At 44.9% G+C, this 17,925-nt stretch overlaps 1 long non-coding RNA gene across 12 annotated transcripts in view; it reads right to left on the bottom strand.

The window, feature by feature from the left end:
• The window catches only part of LOC125184268 (uncharacterized), a 213,179-nt gene that overhangs the window by 53,759 nt on the left and 141,495 nt on the right, over positions 1-17,925 (bottom strand). For 2 of the 12 annotated variants that reach the window (XR_010825903.1, XR_010825906.1), the window contains exon 2: positions 107-223. The exons of 3 other annotated variants lie outside the window; for them this stretch is intronic. This is a non-coding gene — a long non-coding RNA (uncharacterized lncRNA). Of the gene's footprint in view, positions 1-106; positions 224-6,325; positions 6,382-9,387; positions 9,499-10,175; positions 10,621-10,641; positions 10,661-17,925 lie in introns of those variants that run through there. 7 more of the 12 variants (XR_010825911.1, XR_010825904.1, XR_010825913.1 and 4 more) reach the window with 7 other exon arrangements.

The raw sequence follows: 17,925 nt of genomic DNA, 5'->3' as shown, positions 1-17,925 counted from the left end.
CTGCCTCCAAGCAGGCACTCACACCACTGGGAAGTTTCAACCAACAGCTCTGTGGCTGTATGTCTGTGACAGCATTATCCAATGAATGGATGAATATCCACCCTACCTGGCTCCCAGGTGCAGCCTCACCAACACACCAGCTCTTGCAAGGAAGTCCAGCTTGCTTCCAGTGTCACTAGGGAGGACTGGTGAGCAGAACCTCTGTCACTGCTGTCACTACTGTCTGAGAGAGCAAGGGGAGATGGTTCTTTAGGTTTTCAATCACAAGGACCTTAAAAAAGCTACCCAGCACTTTGCAGAGATGCCAGACTAGTTTTCCCTTCTGAGGACACTGCATAACTTTTCCCCATGGCTTCCCAGCAGACTCCAATCTTTTTCATGCCTCCTCATCCTCTGCAGTCTTGCTCTTTGCCTGACAGAGTGCCTGGCTCTGCCATCATGGATGGGGTCTCTGTGGTGAGCCTGGACTGTCCAAACGCATCTATGAGCTCAGTGCTCCTTTTGAGTGGCTTTAGAATCCCTGTCCACACACACCTGCAGGCTTCTCCGAAGCTTCAGATAGGGATGGGTGGAGTCTAGATGACACACAACATCGCATGAGCATCTCTGTTAGCTGTAACGGCAGGGCTACTCTGTACAAGCATAAAATTCTGAGACTCTTTGAAATCCCACTTTTCAGACCCTGCACTCTCCTTTGCCTTGCATTGGCTCCACCGTGGGAGCTCAAGGATGTGTCATGACATCAGAACAAAGCAAGGTAGCCAGCGAAAGCCAGCCATAGGGTAGAGAGAAGGCAGCAGCCGTGAAGAAGAGTGAGCCGGCTGGTGACTCCTGGACACATTGGTAAGTGTGGCATCTGGAAATAGTTTCTCTGATGACTTGTAAAAAGAAAATGTTACAAGAGGTACTGATACGAAAGTGCGGGCAAATCACTGGAGATGAAGCAACTCTCAGATCATGAGTATAACTGTGTCTGTTCTCTTCTGAGCTACTGTAACCTTTGCTTACACAAAGTTCCATGCCCCCCTGTTCTCTCCCTAGAGCTCAGGGATGTGGTTGAAAATACAGCAGGCAGCAGAATGTCCTAAGTTCAGGGACAGGTTCCCGCCCTCAGGGAGAGCTTGCCGTAAGTGCAGCTGGGCAGTGCTGGTGGGACCGAGGCTCAGCCTCATGTCCCCAGCAAATTCACAGCTCCCTCCTGGCCCCCCTCTCCTGCACTCTCAGGCCCTGCAGCCTTGACAAGAGTCATTCCCAGAAGGGGCTTGCTCAGAGAGCTCTGGAGGTTGCCAGTGCCAGAAGGATCACTTTGTCATTTGTCTCCCTTCATCAGCAGTGTCAAAAGCTAAAAATAGCCACCTCTTGCAAGAATCCTGCGTGGAGCCATGCCTGCTTGTGTAGATGATACGCTTCCACTAATAGCACTTGAAGACATTCCTCAGCGGGTAGCTTGCCTTCTATATCTCACTGCAATGCGTTGCCGTGTAGGTGCTGGACAACTGTGCTGTGTCCTAAGATGGCAGATGCTATTCTTATCCCAGAAAGGCCTGCTCCGGCACAGCTCCTTTGTCAGCTGAAATGTGAAAAATCAGAAACTGCGTGTGCTCTCACTTGTAAGAGTATAAATCAAGAGTGGCCCCTCTGAAGCCAGCGGAATGACAGTGAGTGAAACCAGTGTCTGGGTGCTCACTCTGCTCTCCTGGGACACGCTGTCCCATCGGGAACATGGCAGCTGCACAAGTACTTCAGTGGTCTGTTGGGGGTGGGTGGGGGCATCCCTTCTCTTGGATATCAACAAATGAAAAGATGGTATGTAGCCCTGAAAGTGCACAATTTTACAACTGCCTCCCTCTGTGGTGAAGTCAGAGGTAGGGCTTACTCCAAGCTCCAGAAGCTTCCAGAAAGCCTCTTCCCCTTGCTCAGACTGTGCGTTTGCAGCACTCACTGAGGTAAAGTAGCAGGGCTGCACAACGGAGATCCTTCAAGGAATCCCATTGCAGTATGGGGACTGCAAAAGAACCTCTGGCCAAGTCAGTGGCTATAACATGCTGGTTATGGAGGCCCAACTCTGCCTGCAGCCTGCCTTCACGAGCTCTTTGGAGAGCTCAGGAAAGCAGGCACCCCGGTACTGTACAGTCGCCACAGGAAATCAATTAGAGGAAGTCAAGGCTCAGAGACATCAGTTGGGAGGGTGGCTGTGCCTGTCCCATTGCCACCTGGCCTGTCGCATGGAGGACACAGGCCCCATCAGCTTTCCTCTCGGCACTGGACTCCAGCAGCCTCCTGTCAGTCACAGGGAACTCAGACAGGCAACACCCGACCTCATCCATTTGTGCTCAGAGCAGAATTTGTGCTGAGAACACGAATTGCCAGCGGGTGGCAGCATGGAGCCTCAGAGGTGGACCTTCCACTGGGTGCCTTCCCTGCTATAAAACAGCAGCTAGGACTCGCTTAAAATGGCATGCATTTAAAGCTGGTGAAACTTGCTGACCCACCTGTTATTGCCAAACCCAACCAAATGGGGTGAAATCTAACTAGATAGGTCAACTTATCTAGTGTCTATCTATATTCTGTGTTCACTGGAACAGGACAAAGGTAGGTGGAATGGGCCAAAGAAGGCCTAGAAATTTGTGGATCATTAATGCTGATACAAAGGACCCTGAGCTGACAGTAGCAGCCACTGGTCACTGTACAGGGCCTCGTTTGCATTGGGCCCTCTGCTGAGAAAGCCTCCATGTAGGTGCTCTGAAGTGTGTGACTGTCAAAAGGCCAACACAAAGCACCAATAAACCTGCCAACTCCAGCACACACACCTGATTGCACAGCCTGAGGGCAGCGACTGTTGCACCTCTTTTGACAGCTGTGCTCTGGCTGGACCTTCAGAGTGCAGGTACCAGGAGAGGCTCAGGGCTCTGGAGTGCCCCACTCATCTTAGGATGGCCATGAGGATCTTGCCTCCACAGGTGAGGATCTCTTAGACCCTTAGGCCACAAAGAGCAACAGAGAAAGCCCTTTGCAGCCTGAAGTGTAAGCAAGTGTTTCCCATGGTCTACCTTTAAGCTGACTCCAGGATCAAAATACACATCATCAAAGTAATTGTCCCTGTAGAAGTAAGTGACTGTGAACTCAACCAAAGCCGGCCTGGACCTTCACTGTTCACACACAAAAACAGAACAGGGCCACAGTGGGAAAAGAAATCCTGTCTCTCATCTCCCTCCTCTTCATCTTGCAGAGGAAGCCCAGTGAGGGGGGTTGAGAAGAATTGCGTATGAGGTTCCCCTTGCCCTCTGAGGCCTGTGAGCAGGACCAGCTCCCTGGGAGACAGAGATGCTGTGAGAGGTAGGGCCAGTCACTAACAGACACTGGAACCACCGGCTGTCTCTCCTCTAGCAAGTGGCACAACAGGAGAACATCAGTGGGGCAGAATCATGTGCTGAGGACCTGACACCTAGGCTCAATGTGTTCCAGGGGCAGGGATGGGGGTTCCAAGACCCGAATGCCAGTTTGAGGTGGGAGCACGGCAGAGGTGCCCATCTTATCTAGGTGAGCTGTGCTTCGTGGTTTTGGCTGTGTGGATTCCTTCTCCAAGGAGGAGTTTTTATGTCTCTGGCCCAGAATGTGACATTTCCTTACACTACAGCCACTGACATGGAAACAGACTGTCCTAGCATGAGCCTGGCAGGGACATTTGCCTCTAGGGACTGAAGTCTCTAGGATAAAATCCACAATGGCCAGTAAAGAGCACTTGGTCATTCTGTCCTGGCATTTCTCTTGGGTTTTAAAGCAGGGGCATTCAGTTACAGATTTTGGAACCACACAGTATCACCAACACATGAACTGTTATTTTCACCTCACAGTAATTAAGATTCTTGGCTGTATTGACCATGAAATGGAGGAGTTCAAGATCCTTAGAGAAGACTGCAGGGTGCACAGCAAGCTCACAGCACAGGACTTCTGTAGGGTAGACTTTGGCCTCTTCAGTAATCTGTTTGGTATAGTATGGGACAAAGGGTACAAAGCCCTGGAATGGAGAGAGGTTCAAGAAAGCTGGCTAATATTCAAGGATCAAATCCTTCAAGCACAGAAGGAATATGTCCCAACAAAGAGGAATTCAGGCTAAAAGACCCGGATGCATCAATGGATGAATAAAGAGCTCCTGGACAAAGTCAGACACAAAAATTACACCTACAAAAGTTGGAAGCAAGGAAGGTAGCCTGGGAGGAATACAGAGAAATTGTCTGAGCAGCCAGGAATCAGTGTAGGAAAGCTAAAGCCCTGATAGAATTAAATCTGTACAGTGATAAAAGGAATACTAGGGAAAAATGTGGGCCATCTTCATAAGGAAACAGGAGACCTGGTTACCTAGCATTTGGACTGAGGTTTTCAATGTCTTTTTGCCTCAGTCTTCACCAGAAAGTGACTAATATAGAGTATTAATATATAGTAACCGCACTGCTCAAGTTGCAGAAGGCAAAAGAAAGGGACTGGGAGAATGAAGACCTGATCACTGAAGGAGATCAGGTCTGACAGCATCTAAGGAACCTGAAGGTGCACAAGTCCATGGGACCTGGTGATATGCATACAAGGGTCCTGAGGGACTGGACAGATGAAGTTGCTAAGCCACTATTCATCATATTCAAGAAGTCATGGCAGCCTTGTGAAGTTCCCACTGACTGGAAAAGGGGAAACATAACTCCCTTTTTAAAAAAGGGAATAACGGAAGACCTGGGGAACTACAGGCTAGTCAGTTTCACCTTTGTGCCCAGTAACATCATGGAGCAAATCCTCCTGGAAACTGTGCTTGGTGACAGCCAATGTGACTTCACTGAGAGCAAATCATGCCTGACAAGTTTGGTGGCTTTCTACAATGGAGTTACAGCATTCGTGAATAAGGCAAGAGCAACTCATATCATCTACCTGGATTTGTTCAAGGCATCTGACACTGTCCTGCATGGCATCCTTACTTCTAAATTGGAGAGGCATGGGTTTGATGGATGGACCACTCAGTGGGTAAGACATTGGCTGGATGGTTGCACATAGAGGGGCCATGACATGTGGGCCTGTAAAAACCTCATGAAGTTCAAGATGGCAGTGTAAAGTCCTGCACCTGGATCAGGACAAACCCAAGAACAAAAAGAGGCTGGATGGAGAATGGATTGAGAGCAGCCCTGAGGTGAAGGACTTGGAGGTGTTGGTGGATGAAAAACTCTACCCAAACTGGCAATGTGAGTTTGCAGCCCAGAAAGCCAACCATATCCTGGGCTGCATCAAAGGAAGGGTGATCAGCGGGTCAAGGGAGGTTATTCTCCCCTTCCGTCTGCTCTCATGAGACTCCACCTGGAGTATTGCATTCAGCTCTGGGGCCCCCAAGAAAAGAAGGACATGGAGCTGTTGGAGCAAGTCCAGAGGAGGGCCATGAGGATGATCAGAAGACTGGAGCACCTCTCCTACAAAGACAGTCTGAGAGAGCTGGAGTTGTTCATCCTGGAGAAGAGAAGGCTCTTGGGAGACCTTATAGCATCCTTCCTGTACTGAAAGGGGGGACTACAGAACAGATCTGGTCAGGGACTCTTTATCATGGAGTGTAGTGATAGGACAAGGGGCAATAGCTTTATCCTAAAAGAGGAGAGATTTAGATTAGATATTAGGAAAACATTCTTCCCAGTGAGTACAGTGAAGCACTGGAACAGGTTGCCCGCAGAACCTGTGGATTACCCATATTCGGAGGTGTTCAAGGCCAGGTTTGATGGGGCTTTCAGCAACCTGATCTAGTGGGTTGCATCCAGGCTTATTGGGGGTGTGTGGGGTGGGTGGAACTAAGGTGGTTTTTAAGGTCCCTTTCATCCCAAACTGTTCTATGATTTTATGATTACCTGATGTTATTACCTCAGATGGCTGTTACACTGCATACTTCGAGAAGAGTTTTAGAGCTTGTGGGGGAGGGGCATCTGAGCACTTTGGCAGGAAAAAATGCAATCAGGACAGTTAGCTCTTCAAACTGGAGAAATTGTCTAAAATTTTAGGAAGGAAATTTACTAAATGGAAACAAATTGCTTTTGGGAGGACAACAGCAGACAGGGACATACACGCATTATTTCAGCTGAGCCAGGGAGAAAAGGAAGTGGGGGCAGAAGCTTATACACATCCATCAATGTCAAACAGTTGCAAAAATAGTATAACTCAGTATATTAGTCTTTTTATTATATTAGTCTATCATATTATTATTATATTAGTCTAAGTACTGTTTCTGTGGTGCTAGAAGTAAATGTTTGCTTTCCTCAGCAATGGGTTATCTTAGTGGTTGTATATGATGCATTGCATAGAGCACCTTTGTAAAACTCTTCTGAGAGAGAAAATCTTTCCACATTGTAGGGAGGAGAGGAGCTAGAATGACAAAGATAAAGAAAACAAGTATGAAGAGTTATAGACAGATATTCATTGTTAAGTCAAGAGATGAGAGATGTGAAGACTGGGTATGGGAGTATGAAAATAATTTTCTCACATGGAAAAGATTTATTTATTTTTTTAAGGGACATAGGTGGTTCTATGGCCAAGACCATAACTTTTGTATTTGCAGTAAAGAGTATGTGGAGTAAAGATTTAGGAAATACTTGAATAAGCAATACTGTATATTAGTACAGAATATATTAACACAGTCTTCCATAATCTCCTTTAGCCTGTGCTTTAAAGGATTAGTCAAGTATCTCTCAAGGACTGTCTAGATAACAAATGGTATCTTATGAACTTTTATAGACAAATAACAAGTAATTCAATAGCTTTCTTGCAACTGAAACTGTGATGATCCTCATGTCTATTTTTATGCTTATATTTCATAGTTACTATTCCCGTCTAGAAAAATTGCTATAATTTCTGAGAAGGTGCATATGTCTGACTTTGCCTTGCAATACCCATCAAAATTTTGTAGAAGTGTTAATCTCTGAAATATTAATTTTATCTATTAAAAGCTTCTTTTTCCAGATAGAAAGAATTCCCATTTGGGGATTCTGTTTACTTGCTTACCTGAATAGCAAGGATAGTTTGGGGAATACACTCTGAAGTACATAAAAACATCAACTTTCAAAATCGATAACTTAATCATTTGCCTTTAATTTAATAAAGACTGTAAACGTCCTTGAAAACGAGAACTCTTTGTTCTTTTTATGGACCTGTTAGGCTAATGTTTTTTTTTTTTTCCAGAATATTTTAACTGGTAAAAATGAATCTCTCTAGCGGTGCCATATGTCAGTCTGCTAGTCTAAACAACAAACATCACATATAGATAGAACATGAGGGAAAAAAACCATATTCTCAGGTTTGTTTTCTGATGAACTAACAGTACTATTCATGTATGGGAGGCCATAAATTATGATGAATTATTGAATTATCAGGGTCCAAATAGCATACCAAGGGGAGGGAAACCAAGGGTTCCTTCCTCTTAGATACTTACTGCCATAACTGCAGAAGGATAGCCTGTTGCATTGACATGCTATTTATGGAGTTGGGCTGCCTGTCAGTTGACAGCTGTTAACTGATGATGGGGAAAACACAGCTCCAAAATGGCCATAAAGGACGATCTCTGAGAGAAAGTTTAAAATAGATGTAGTGCATATGTTCCGGCAGAGCTTCTGCCCCACTGCAGAGGACCTCTGATCTGTGAACTCCTGGGCTAGAAGGATGTGTTCCTCCTGAGTATGTAAGCACTATTCCAATAACAGTATTGGAACAGTATTGAAAGTTCTCTGTATTAGGGGAAGAAACTTCCTGACAATTTGAGAAAAAAAAAAATATCAGTTCAACATCAGAATTCTCCTTGCATTTACCAACAAATCTGGCATGCACCCAGGAAAAGGGCCTACAAAAAGAAGGTGTTTCTTTCTCCCATTTCTCTTGAATTCAGAACTGTGTGTCTAAAAGTAGAGTTTCAAGACAGATAGGACTATGAAAAACATATATACATCAGGGTACTAAGAGGAAAAATCCAAGCTTAGCAAATACATGAGACAGAGAGCAGTGCAGGGTTTTGGGATGGCTCTGCTCTTAGACCCTACAACCAAGAAGACTATCTGGAAAGACATCTCAGGGAGAAGCAGGCACTTTGAGGGACCTGAAAGACTTATTTGGAAGCAAGGCAACATACACCCGTATTGCTTGACAAAGCAGTAACTGACTGAAGTTGGCACTGCACCTTGAGATGAAGCAGATTTGGGGTATATTTTTTCAGGCCACAGTCCTCCTTGAGATGCAAAGTAATTTTCTCTTTTCCTTTGGGCTCAGTGTTCAGTTCTCCTTTGGGATGAACTCAAACCTTTTCAAGTACCTTGTGACAATCCACTTGGAGAGAAAGATCTGTCCCTAAAAGACTTTAGTGGGATGGGCAGGTAATCTCCACAGGACAGGGAATGTAAGCACAGTTAGACCCCCCCAAGTGCTGGTCTTCCACACAGGGCACCACTACCCTGACACCCTGGCTGCTGGCTATGTGATGGCATGTCACCGTCACCATCTGCTGCTGGAGCTGGTCTGGTTTGGTCTTCAGAGGGAGCAGGGACTTGTACGCTTCCCTCTGCATCTCAGATGGATGTAGAAAGCAATTAAAAAATATTTAGGCTGACCACCTAGGAAATCTATCTGCTAACGTTACATAGTAGGCTGCGGGAGAGTCTCTGATGTGATAGGAGCCTTAGTGTTTGGAAAAAGATGATCTAGAAAATACCTCAAGAAAAGAAAATATCATGCTGTAGTATAAAGATGAACTGCAGATATAGCTATAACTATAGCATAGACTACTCTGGCACCTGGCAGATATTTTCTGTAGTTTAATAGTTTTTTTTTTTTTTACTTCCTCAAATGTATGACTTCATATAAAAATTTGAAGTGAGAAGAATATATCTATTTGTAGCACTCAGTCAGAGATAATAATAAAGTGAATTAAAATACATGTGTGGATGTCTGCTTTTCTCTGAGTTAGCCTCAGCTGAGGATCACAACAATATGCCATACATTCAGAGAACATTTAATGGTTTCAAAAAATGTTAGACCAACAAATCGGTTAAAATACATCATGACCCGTTAAATACCCAGATATCATGTCTTGCTCAGGGATTCCATAAATACAAACTGCTGGGAGAGTTTTAATGAATTGTCACTCTATGTTGCCTTATGCAAGATGCCTCTCCTTCCTGTGATTTGCTTATAAAGACAGAAAGTTGGGCTACATGGACTTTTGATATCATTAGTACCACTTATTTTATGTTGCCTGCAGGGGTAAATGTCATTCTCCTTCCCTACTTTCCTTTTCTTCCCCTTCCTTCCTCCTCTCTGATTCCTGCCACTTGCTGTTTCCATCACTTTTTCTATCAAGTAGTCTCCCAGCCTGTGAACCCCACTCACCTGCTCTGTAACAGGAGCCCCTCAGCTGCTTTGTTGAATTATGGAAAGGGCACCCTGAATATCATTTTCTTGTCCAGAAAGTGCTGCCCAGATCTCTTCCACTGATGTTAGCTGTGCAGACAAGAGGAATTTGAATAAAGGTGCACCTGCGGTGCATATCTGAAAGCTGCTCATTCTCTAATCACTGGCTGTGTGGTTTATTTGCCTTTAATGTTTGGTTAACTCATTCTAGGAACTTCCAAGAGTAGCACTCTGTCAGAAGCTACTTACCAACAAATCTGTCACCAGTGTGCCTCCTATGACAGACACATTCCTCTTCCTTTACATGCAGTGAAGGTAAATCACAACTGCATTAGGAACTGCAGAAATTAGTTTCTAAGGAGAGCACAACGGTGAGGGGATAGCAAGGACATCATCATTCCTTTATAACCAGCCTGTGACTTTAGCCTGTCTTCACAAGTGCTCATGTGTAAACAGAAATTTTTGATCGTATTCGCCATGGTAAAGAATGGGCAACACACACTACTTTCAACCTGTGGGTTTTAAGTCTCATTCATTATGATCCTAAGTAACTCTTCGTGGGAAAGTATTTATTGCTTCCAGCAATTCTCTCACCCCATTTCTTCAGGCGCATTTACCAGAAATGTTAGTTTAATGGCACATTTCCTAACCAGGCAACATAAAAAATATGGACTAAGCATATTCTGCAGGAACACTGAAAGCATGCACCTTAGGAGGTCTACACTGAATTGATAAATATCCTTTTAATATGGAAAATATGCTCTTACCATCTCCAGGGTTGTGTCAAGCCACATCCTAGCAGAAGTGTAGGGATGAGATGTTTCTCTACAGAGCAGTGCTCTGACATTTCTGCTTGTCCTGTGCTAACATTCCTGCAAGCTCTCATTTTACACTGAGGGCAGCAGAAATGCTGCTAGAGCAGAGCTTGGGCATTCTGTCATAATGTTCAGCAGGAGCTACAGAGACAACTGATGTGTCTAGGAAAATCCTAGCATAATGACAGCATGGCCAACAACAGCACTTGCAAGCTGGAAATCCTGCAAAGAGTTGTTGTTGTTGTTGTTGTTATTATTATTATTAAAACATGACCAAGACAGGGAACTTGTTAAGGAGGTGATTGGTGACAGCCAAGATGGCTTCACTAAGGGCAGATTGTGCCTGACAGATTTGGTGGCCTTCTACGATGGGGTTAGAGCACTGGTGAATAGGGGAAGAGCAATTGATATCACCTACCTGGATTCGTGCGAAGCATTTGACTCTGTCCTCCATGATATATTTGTAAATTGGAGAGCCATGGATTTGATGGATGGACCACTTGGTGGGTAAGCAATTGGCTGGATGATTACACTCAAAGAGTTGCGGTCAACAGCTCAATGTCCAGGTGGAGATCAGTAATGAGTCGTGTTCCTCAGAGGTCAGTATTGGGACCGGCATGATTTAATATCTTAGTGACGTGGACAGTGGAATTGAGAGCACCCTCAGCAAGTTTGCCGATGACACCAAGTTGTCTGGTGTAGCTGACATGCTGGAGGGAAGGGACACCATCAAGAGGGACCTGGGCAGGCTTGAGAGGTGGGCCTGTGATAACCTCATGAGGTTCAACAAGGCCAGGTGCAAGGTCCTGCATTTGGGCTGGGGCAATCCCAAACACAAATGCAGGCTGGGCGGAGAGTGGACTGAAAGCAGCATTGATGAGAAGGACCTGGGTGTGCTGGTTGATGAGAAGCTCAACATGAGCTCGCAATGGGTGCTTGCAGCCCAGAAAGCCAACCATATCCTGGACTGCATCAAAAGAAGCATGGCCAGCAGGGTGAAGGAGGTGATTCTCCCCCTCTGCTCTGTTCTTGTGAGACCCCACCTGGAGCACTGCTTTCAGCTTTGGGGCCCCCAGCACAAGAAGGACATGGGCATATTAGAACAAGTCCAGAGCAGGGTCACAAAGATGATCAAGGAGCTGGAGCACCTCTCCCGTGAAGAGAGGCTGAGAGAGCTGGGGTTGTTCAGTGTGGAGAAGAGAAGGCTCCTGGGAGACCTTATAGTGGCCTTCCAGTACCTAAAGGGGGCTACAGGAAAGCTGGGGAGGGACTCTTTGTCAGTGAGTGTAGTGATATAGGACAAGGAGAAATGACTTTAAACTAAACGAGGCTAGGTTTAGATTAGATATAAGGAAGAAGTTCTTTACTATGAGGGTGGTAGGGCATTGGAACAGGTTGCCCAGAGAAGTTGTGGATGCCCCATGCCTGCAGGTGTTCAAGACCAACTTGGATGAGGACCTGGGCAACCTGATCTAGTGGGTGGCAACCCTGCCCTTGGCAGGGGGCTTGGAACTAGATGATCTTTAAGGTCCCTTTCAACACAAACCATTCTATGATTCTATGAACTTCAGAGTCCATTCTGTAAGTGTGCTGCAAGAGTCATAGGTATTGACTATTCCACATTACCCTGGGAGAGGGTCTGTCACTATTTCAGCTTCTGCTGTTTTGAGGTAATGGTTTATTATTTTACCTGGAAAGTGCTGTATATTAATACCCTCATTCCAGAATAGAAAGAATGCCATTGATTCTGGGGAGATACTATTCCACCTTGTATGAATTACATAATCTTGTGAAAAAAAGTATAAGACCAGAAAGTGGTCTTTTATTAACTAGATCTCACATTACCATACATGTTCGGGCAGAATCAAGGCACTGAAACATATTATCTATATAACAAGATAGAATATAACCAGAATGTTATTCAATGCTTATTTCTCGGTAGAAGTGAATTTAGGGAATCCACACTTAAAAATAAAACACCTAACATTCCTTTTGAAAAATTTGTGAAAATACTGACTGCTGAGAGGAGGGCTTAGGAAATGGCTGCCATTTACTGTTATGCACATAATGCCAAAAGGTTCAGCAGATGCAGGGGAAATGAAAGAGATGAGGGCAGTGTCTCTGCATCCTAAAGTTAAGGAGCATACAGAAATAAAAGCAGAAAAAGAAAGCAGAATGATTGTTCCTCATGCTAAGTAACTTTTTCCCTGCTGCCTGTACTCTCACAAATGAGAAACTGTTGGGAGGTCTGTGCAGCAACACCTCATAGCATACATATGTGAACTAATGGCTTCAGAAGATTTTGAGGAACAATCCCAGATCAGCTGGGGAGAGTTACTCAAAATGCTAAATAAGCTGAATCAGGGATATGAATTCAACCTGGTTCAGGTTGAAGAAAGATTCAAAGGCATACAGTCTCAGGCAGAACCAGTGACAGGATTTACACCAGCAGTCACATCCTAAAAGCAATGGAGAAACCTTCCTTTGCACTAAATGAGGAGCAGAAACTCAACTTTTCTGGTAGGTGGATTTTGGATGAAAAGACAGAGAAAGGAGGGGAAGAACTTGGAGGAAGTACCACGAGAAGGCTGACCCTATACAGAGTGAGATTGCCAATTTACCAGGGTAGCTTTGAGCTCCAAAAAGAGGGCAAGAGTCAAAAGGCTGCTTTTAGCTTTAATAGCTGCAACACACCTGATGGATCAAAGATGAAGAAGAGTAAACCTGTGAAAATCCTGCCCAAGTTCAGCCCAGATGAGGACAAAATATCATGCTAATTTATCTGCATCATTTTTTTCCAGGTCTGTAAGCAGAGACCTGGTTGACCTGACCTCTTCCTGAGTGCTTCTCACATGAAATAAGCCAGACATCCTCACTCATGGTAGAGGGCAGGCTGAAAATCTTCTGCTCTGCCATCTGCCTGAAGTACGTGAGCTGGAATAATGTGGTGCTGTTGTCAAGAGACAAGTACCTCAGGATGCATGGAGAGGTGTTATTGTTTTGTGTGGGTTCATTGGTTTCTATCATCCACACCCATTCAGTAGCAGAGACTTTCTGGTTGCTCCATGGGTCTTGCTCAAGTCAGAAGACCCTGAAGAAGCAACTCAGTCATCAGTGCTGAAGGGATTAATTGGAGCAGATAGCTAGAGCTGCCAGCAGGGCATAAGCAGCTGGGGGATGTGGATGTAAAGAAGGAAGGCCTAGCTGGAGAAATTGGTGGAGGAAGGACTAAATAAATGGAAGAGCTCCTGGGAAAGAAGCAGCTAATGTCAATGGCCAGGGCAGCAGGAATGTAGAGCCTGACAGATTCCTTTCTCCTCTGGCACAGTCCTCAAAGATGATCTACGTGACCCATATGCCCACACAGCCCCACTGCACACACAGCAACCTCTACACAGTAATGCAGAAACTTAAGAGATAGGCTGAAAGTGATGGGTGCTGGTCTCATCCAGGTCTTCTCCACTCAGAGGGTTGTGAGGCATTGGAACAGGTTGCCCAGAGAGGTTGTGGATGTCCCATCCCTGGAGGTGTTCAAGCTCAGGTTGGACGAGGCCCTGAGCAACCTGATCTAATAGGTGGCATCCCTGCCCTTGACAGGGGTGTTGGAACTAGATGATCTTTAAGGTCCTTTCCAACCCAAGCCGTTCTATGATTTTATGATTTTTGCTAAATTCAAAGAAGGCCTTCTTGCATCCAGTGGGACATGGGCACAGTGGGTGGCAGAAAGGCCAGAAGAGAAGAGAGACAGAGTAAGTTCTTGGACACCTATGTTTAAGAAACAGATGTCTAGTCCTCTTCAGTACAGCTAAGAGCATGGAAGACCTCCACACTGTACTCAGAGATTTTTCAGCTCCAAACAAGTTCACCACCCAGCACCATTCAAGTTTGGAAACACCTCAGGAAATCATCTCACGTGATATAGGCAATCATGAAGCCAGCTAGTGCTAGAGCTAGCTACCCAGAAAAATGGTAAGCATGAGACAGGAGGAACACATCTCAGTGCACTTGTCTCTGTGGAAACTAGGACCAAGATTTCAGAGGCAAGTTAAGGGTGCTGAGCATGCACATCCCTTCTGTGCTGAGGAGAGTGCTGAACACAGACTGACTTCCTGGGCAAATGCTTTATCCATGGGGCTAACAGGCAGAAGGTAGTTAATGCTGGGGCTGACTTTTGTAGACAAGGGATTCTCTGCTCTACTCTGAACTCATTATCCTTTGTGCTGGTTTTCACCCTTCCCACTTTGCAGGCATTCTCAAAAATAGCAGGAGGCTAATGCTAGAAGCTGAACCCAAACTCTAGAGTGCCATTCATCTTGTGAGGCAATTTACTCTTTAGTTGGTACTGGGATGATTCAAAATCTCCGACAACCCAGGTTGTCTGTGTATGGACTCAATGGAGTCAGAAGCCTTGGGCTCACAGCTCAGATGCTGTAGAAGAGGGAACTGTGATTCTTACAAACAAAAGTTGACAGGTGCTCGATCTCTACATGTTAATGGAGTGGGAATCACATCAGACACCATTCCGTATTTCTGAGTGCACAGCTCCTAGTAATACAGTCATTGTCTTAGAACAGTTCTCCTTGAAATCTTTTTGATGAGGGTACTTTTTTTTTTGTTGTTGTTTGTTTTGTTTTGTTTTCCTGGAACAAGTGTAATTTTCTTCATAGTAGCTCATATGATGTTGTGTTTGGGATTTGTGGTGACAGATAGTGTTGATAACAAACCGATGTTACAGATGTTGCTGAACAGTGCTTACACAGAGTCAAGGTCTTCCCTGTTCCCCATCATGCCCTGCCAGGTTGGAGTGCACAGGAAGTTGGGAGGAAACAGCCATGACAACTGATCCCAACTGACCAAAAGGACATTCCATATCATATGATATCATATTCAGCAATAAAAGTTGGGGGAAAGAAGGAGGAAAGGGGTAGGTTTGGAGTTATGGCATTTGTCTTCCCAAGTAACTGGTATATGTGATGGAGTCCTGCTTTACTGGAAGTGGCTAAACATCTGCCTAATGATGGGAAGTAGTGAATGAATACCTTATTTTGCTTTTAACTTGCATGTGCAGTTTTTACTTTATCTGTTAAACTGTCTTGATCTCAACACACAACTTTTCTCACTTTTATCTTTCCAGTTTTCTCCCCTATCCCACTGGGAGAGTGAACAATCAGCTGTGTGGCAATTAGCTGCCTTCCAGGGTTTAACTACAATAGTGAAGTAGCACAGGAGCTGCAAGGTGCTGTGGGAATAACAGCCTAAGGGATGCAATAACAATTGCGTAAACCCCTGTTAGGAACTGGAGGACAGCTGGGTTGCTTTTTGCTTGTGGCATAGCCGTGCTGATTCTGTGGATCTTTTCAGCTTTCCTTCCTATATTTGTTCTTATGGATGAGATATAGTGAAGGCTGCTGAGGGAGTCTGTGATCTACCACCCCTTGGAAGTGCAGATATTGAGCTAAGAAAAGCACTCATCCAGCTGTGTGGAGACCAAGAAATTAATTCCGTTCACTAGTACAGGTGGGGTAACATGGTCACAGCTGCAAGCTGTGACCATTAGGCACTCTTTGGCTCTCCTACTTCTTCTACATCAAGCTCCATTTGGACAAGAGCAAAATTTGCCATGTCTCTTGCTAGGGGGAACTGCTGGTGACACAACTTTGAGGGGACAGGGTGAAATCAGTGCCATCTTCAGATTTCCTGTTCATTTCTGATGTGAATGAATTCCCTCCATCTTTGAAGTCAGGTGAAATATCTATACCAGTGATGCTGATCAAGAAAAGCTTCATGAAGGAATGTGGGAGAGCCTGTGGATCTCTCAGTGCAAAGGAAGAAACTAGTTATCTTTTGAAAAACATCCTCCATTTCTTGGGGAGACTTCATGGATCAGGATGTCCCATTTTTCCAGTCCTTGACTGGATGCCCATCTGACTTGAATATATCTCCTCAAACTGTTCACTGTGCAGCTGCTTTAGGATGGCTGCATGATTAAAGGAATCTAATGACTGTATCAAAGGTACCCAATATTGTTGTGAAAGCACAGACTGTGTGATGGTGACCTTGATGCTGTGTTTCTTCAAAGACTTAGATGAGAACTCACCAACAGTTCTTTTCTCTACTGGAATTAACCAGCTGCTAAGGTTAAATCTTACATCAAACATGTTGAGTCCTAAGAAGATGCCTTCTTGAACTTTCCTTGTTGATTCCCACATGGTCCATCTGGGTTGACTTTGCTTGCTTCTCTCTGGGCAGAAAAGAAGACCAACGGGTCTGAAGAGGAGGCCAGGCCAGTGGCTTGTAGCCATGCATCTTCTCCTGTCATTGCAACTAGCCAGGAGGTCCTGCTCAGATTGGTCCAGGGTAGAAGGAGCAGAGGACCTAAACAGGAAGTCTATAGATGGTTTCATGATAATGACATGGAGATACTGGATGTGGAATTTCCTTCTACAGATTACAAGACAGATTGCAAGGTTAATGCAGTTGTTCTAAGAAGCAGAGCTGAAAGTAGTTTGCATTGGGCCGTAAACTCAGGAGTCTTTGATGTTGCTCCACCTTCATACTTAACCAGAGCTCATGAGTGCCTGTATCTTCTCAGCTCATACTCATTGAACACAAGGCAAGGCAAGTCATATCACAGCCAAAAGCTGGTGTTTCTGGAATAGCGCAGTTGTGTTTGGTAAGGTATCTGAGTGCCTGTGAGGAATGGGTTATTTTGGTGCTGAAAAATAGCTGGCATTACAGATATGTTTGGCTGTTTCTGCTGGGTTTTAGTATGGAAAATGGGTTGAACAAAGTAGTTTCAGTGGGAATTGGACCAATATTTGCTTATTTAAGGTGTTTTTCCCCTGCTGTGTGAATTTTCCTTTGCTTTTCAAGGAATTAGAGTTGGAAAAGCAAAGTACTCTGTGCTCCAGGAAGAGCTGTGATGCAGTAGTGAAGGACTCATGGTCACAGTGAATGCTTTGTAGAGGAAATTCCCAGTACTGCATAGCATATGTCCATTACAGCATCAGGAATCTGCTGTCCTGCAAAGATAGGATATGAGCAAGTGAGGGGCCCTGGAGCCAGTCAAACTTTGTGTGGCCATAGTGAGGCTCTTGCTGCTGCCACGCTGGGTGGGCTGTGACAAACTTGGGTTGTGTCTGAAATACAAGTGCCAAGGAACTGCATGACAGGGAGAGAGGACGATCAGTGGCAGGTCCTTCATCTTCTGAAAGCCTGAACATGGCTGAGCTGCTGGATTGGGGTTGTGTTGCTCAAAATGCTGAGGTATTGAGGGCTGGAGCGCCCAGTGCAAGAGGTCAAGTGCACCTCATGTGAACTTGACTGCCTGATAGGACAGGGTTTGAAGGTTCACAAGGAGACAAGAGGATGTGTTCAGGGAAGTGTTCTCCAGGTCTAGCTCTTACTTATTGAATGAATATATATATATATATTTAATGAAATTACAGATTGGAAAAGTACAAAAATAGATCTGTGCATGTCTACAGGTGCCCTTTTTGAAGCTTAGCAAAAAATTGCCTTGGGTTTGCTGAGCAGAAATTCTCTGAAGAAGGAGTTAAAAATAATAAAATACTCTCAAAGCCAACTAAATGCTTACATATGTTCTGTTGATTTGTGTTTTGATTTGTCATTTAGCAGTTATACAAACCTCCATTGCAATTGCTGCCTCTTTCAGCAGATCCCTCCCTTCCCAAAGACAGGT

The sequence above is a fragment of the Anser cygnoides genome, chromosome 19, assembly GCF_040182565.1.
Source record: "Anser cygnoides isolate HZ-2024a breed goose chromosome 19, Taihu_goose_T2T_genome, whole genome shotgun sequence".
In the NCBI taxonomy this organism is placed as follows: Eukaryota; Metazoa; Chordata; class Aves; order Anseriformes; family Anatidae; genus Anser; species Anser cygnoides.
The sequence above is the reverse complement of the archived record's forward strand: the minus strand, read 5'-3'. Positions and strand labels throughout refer to the sequence as shown.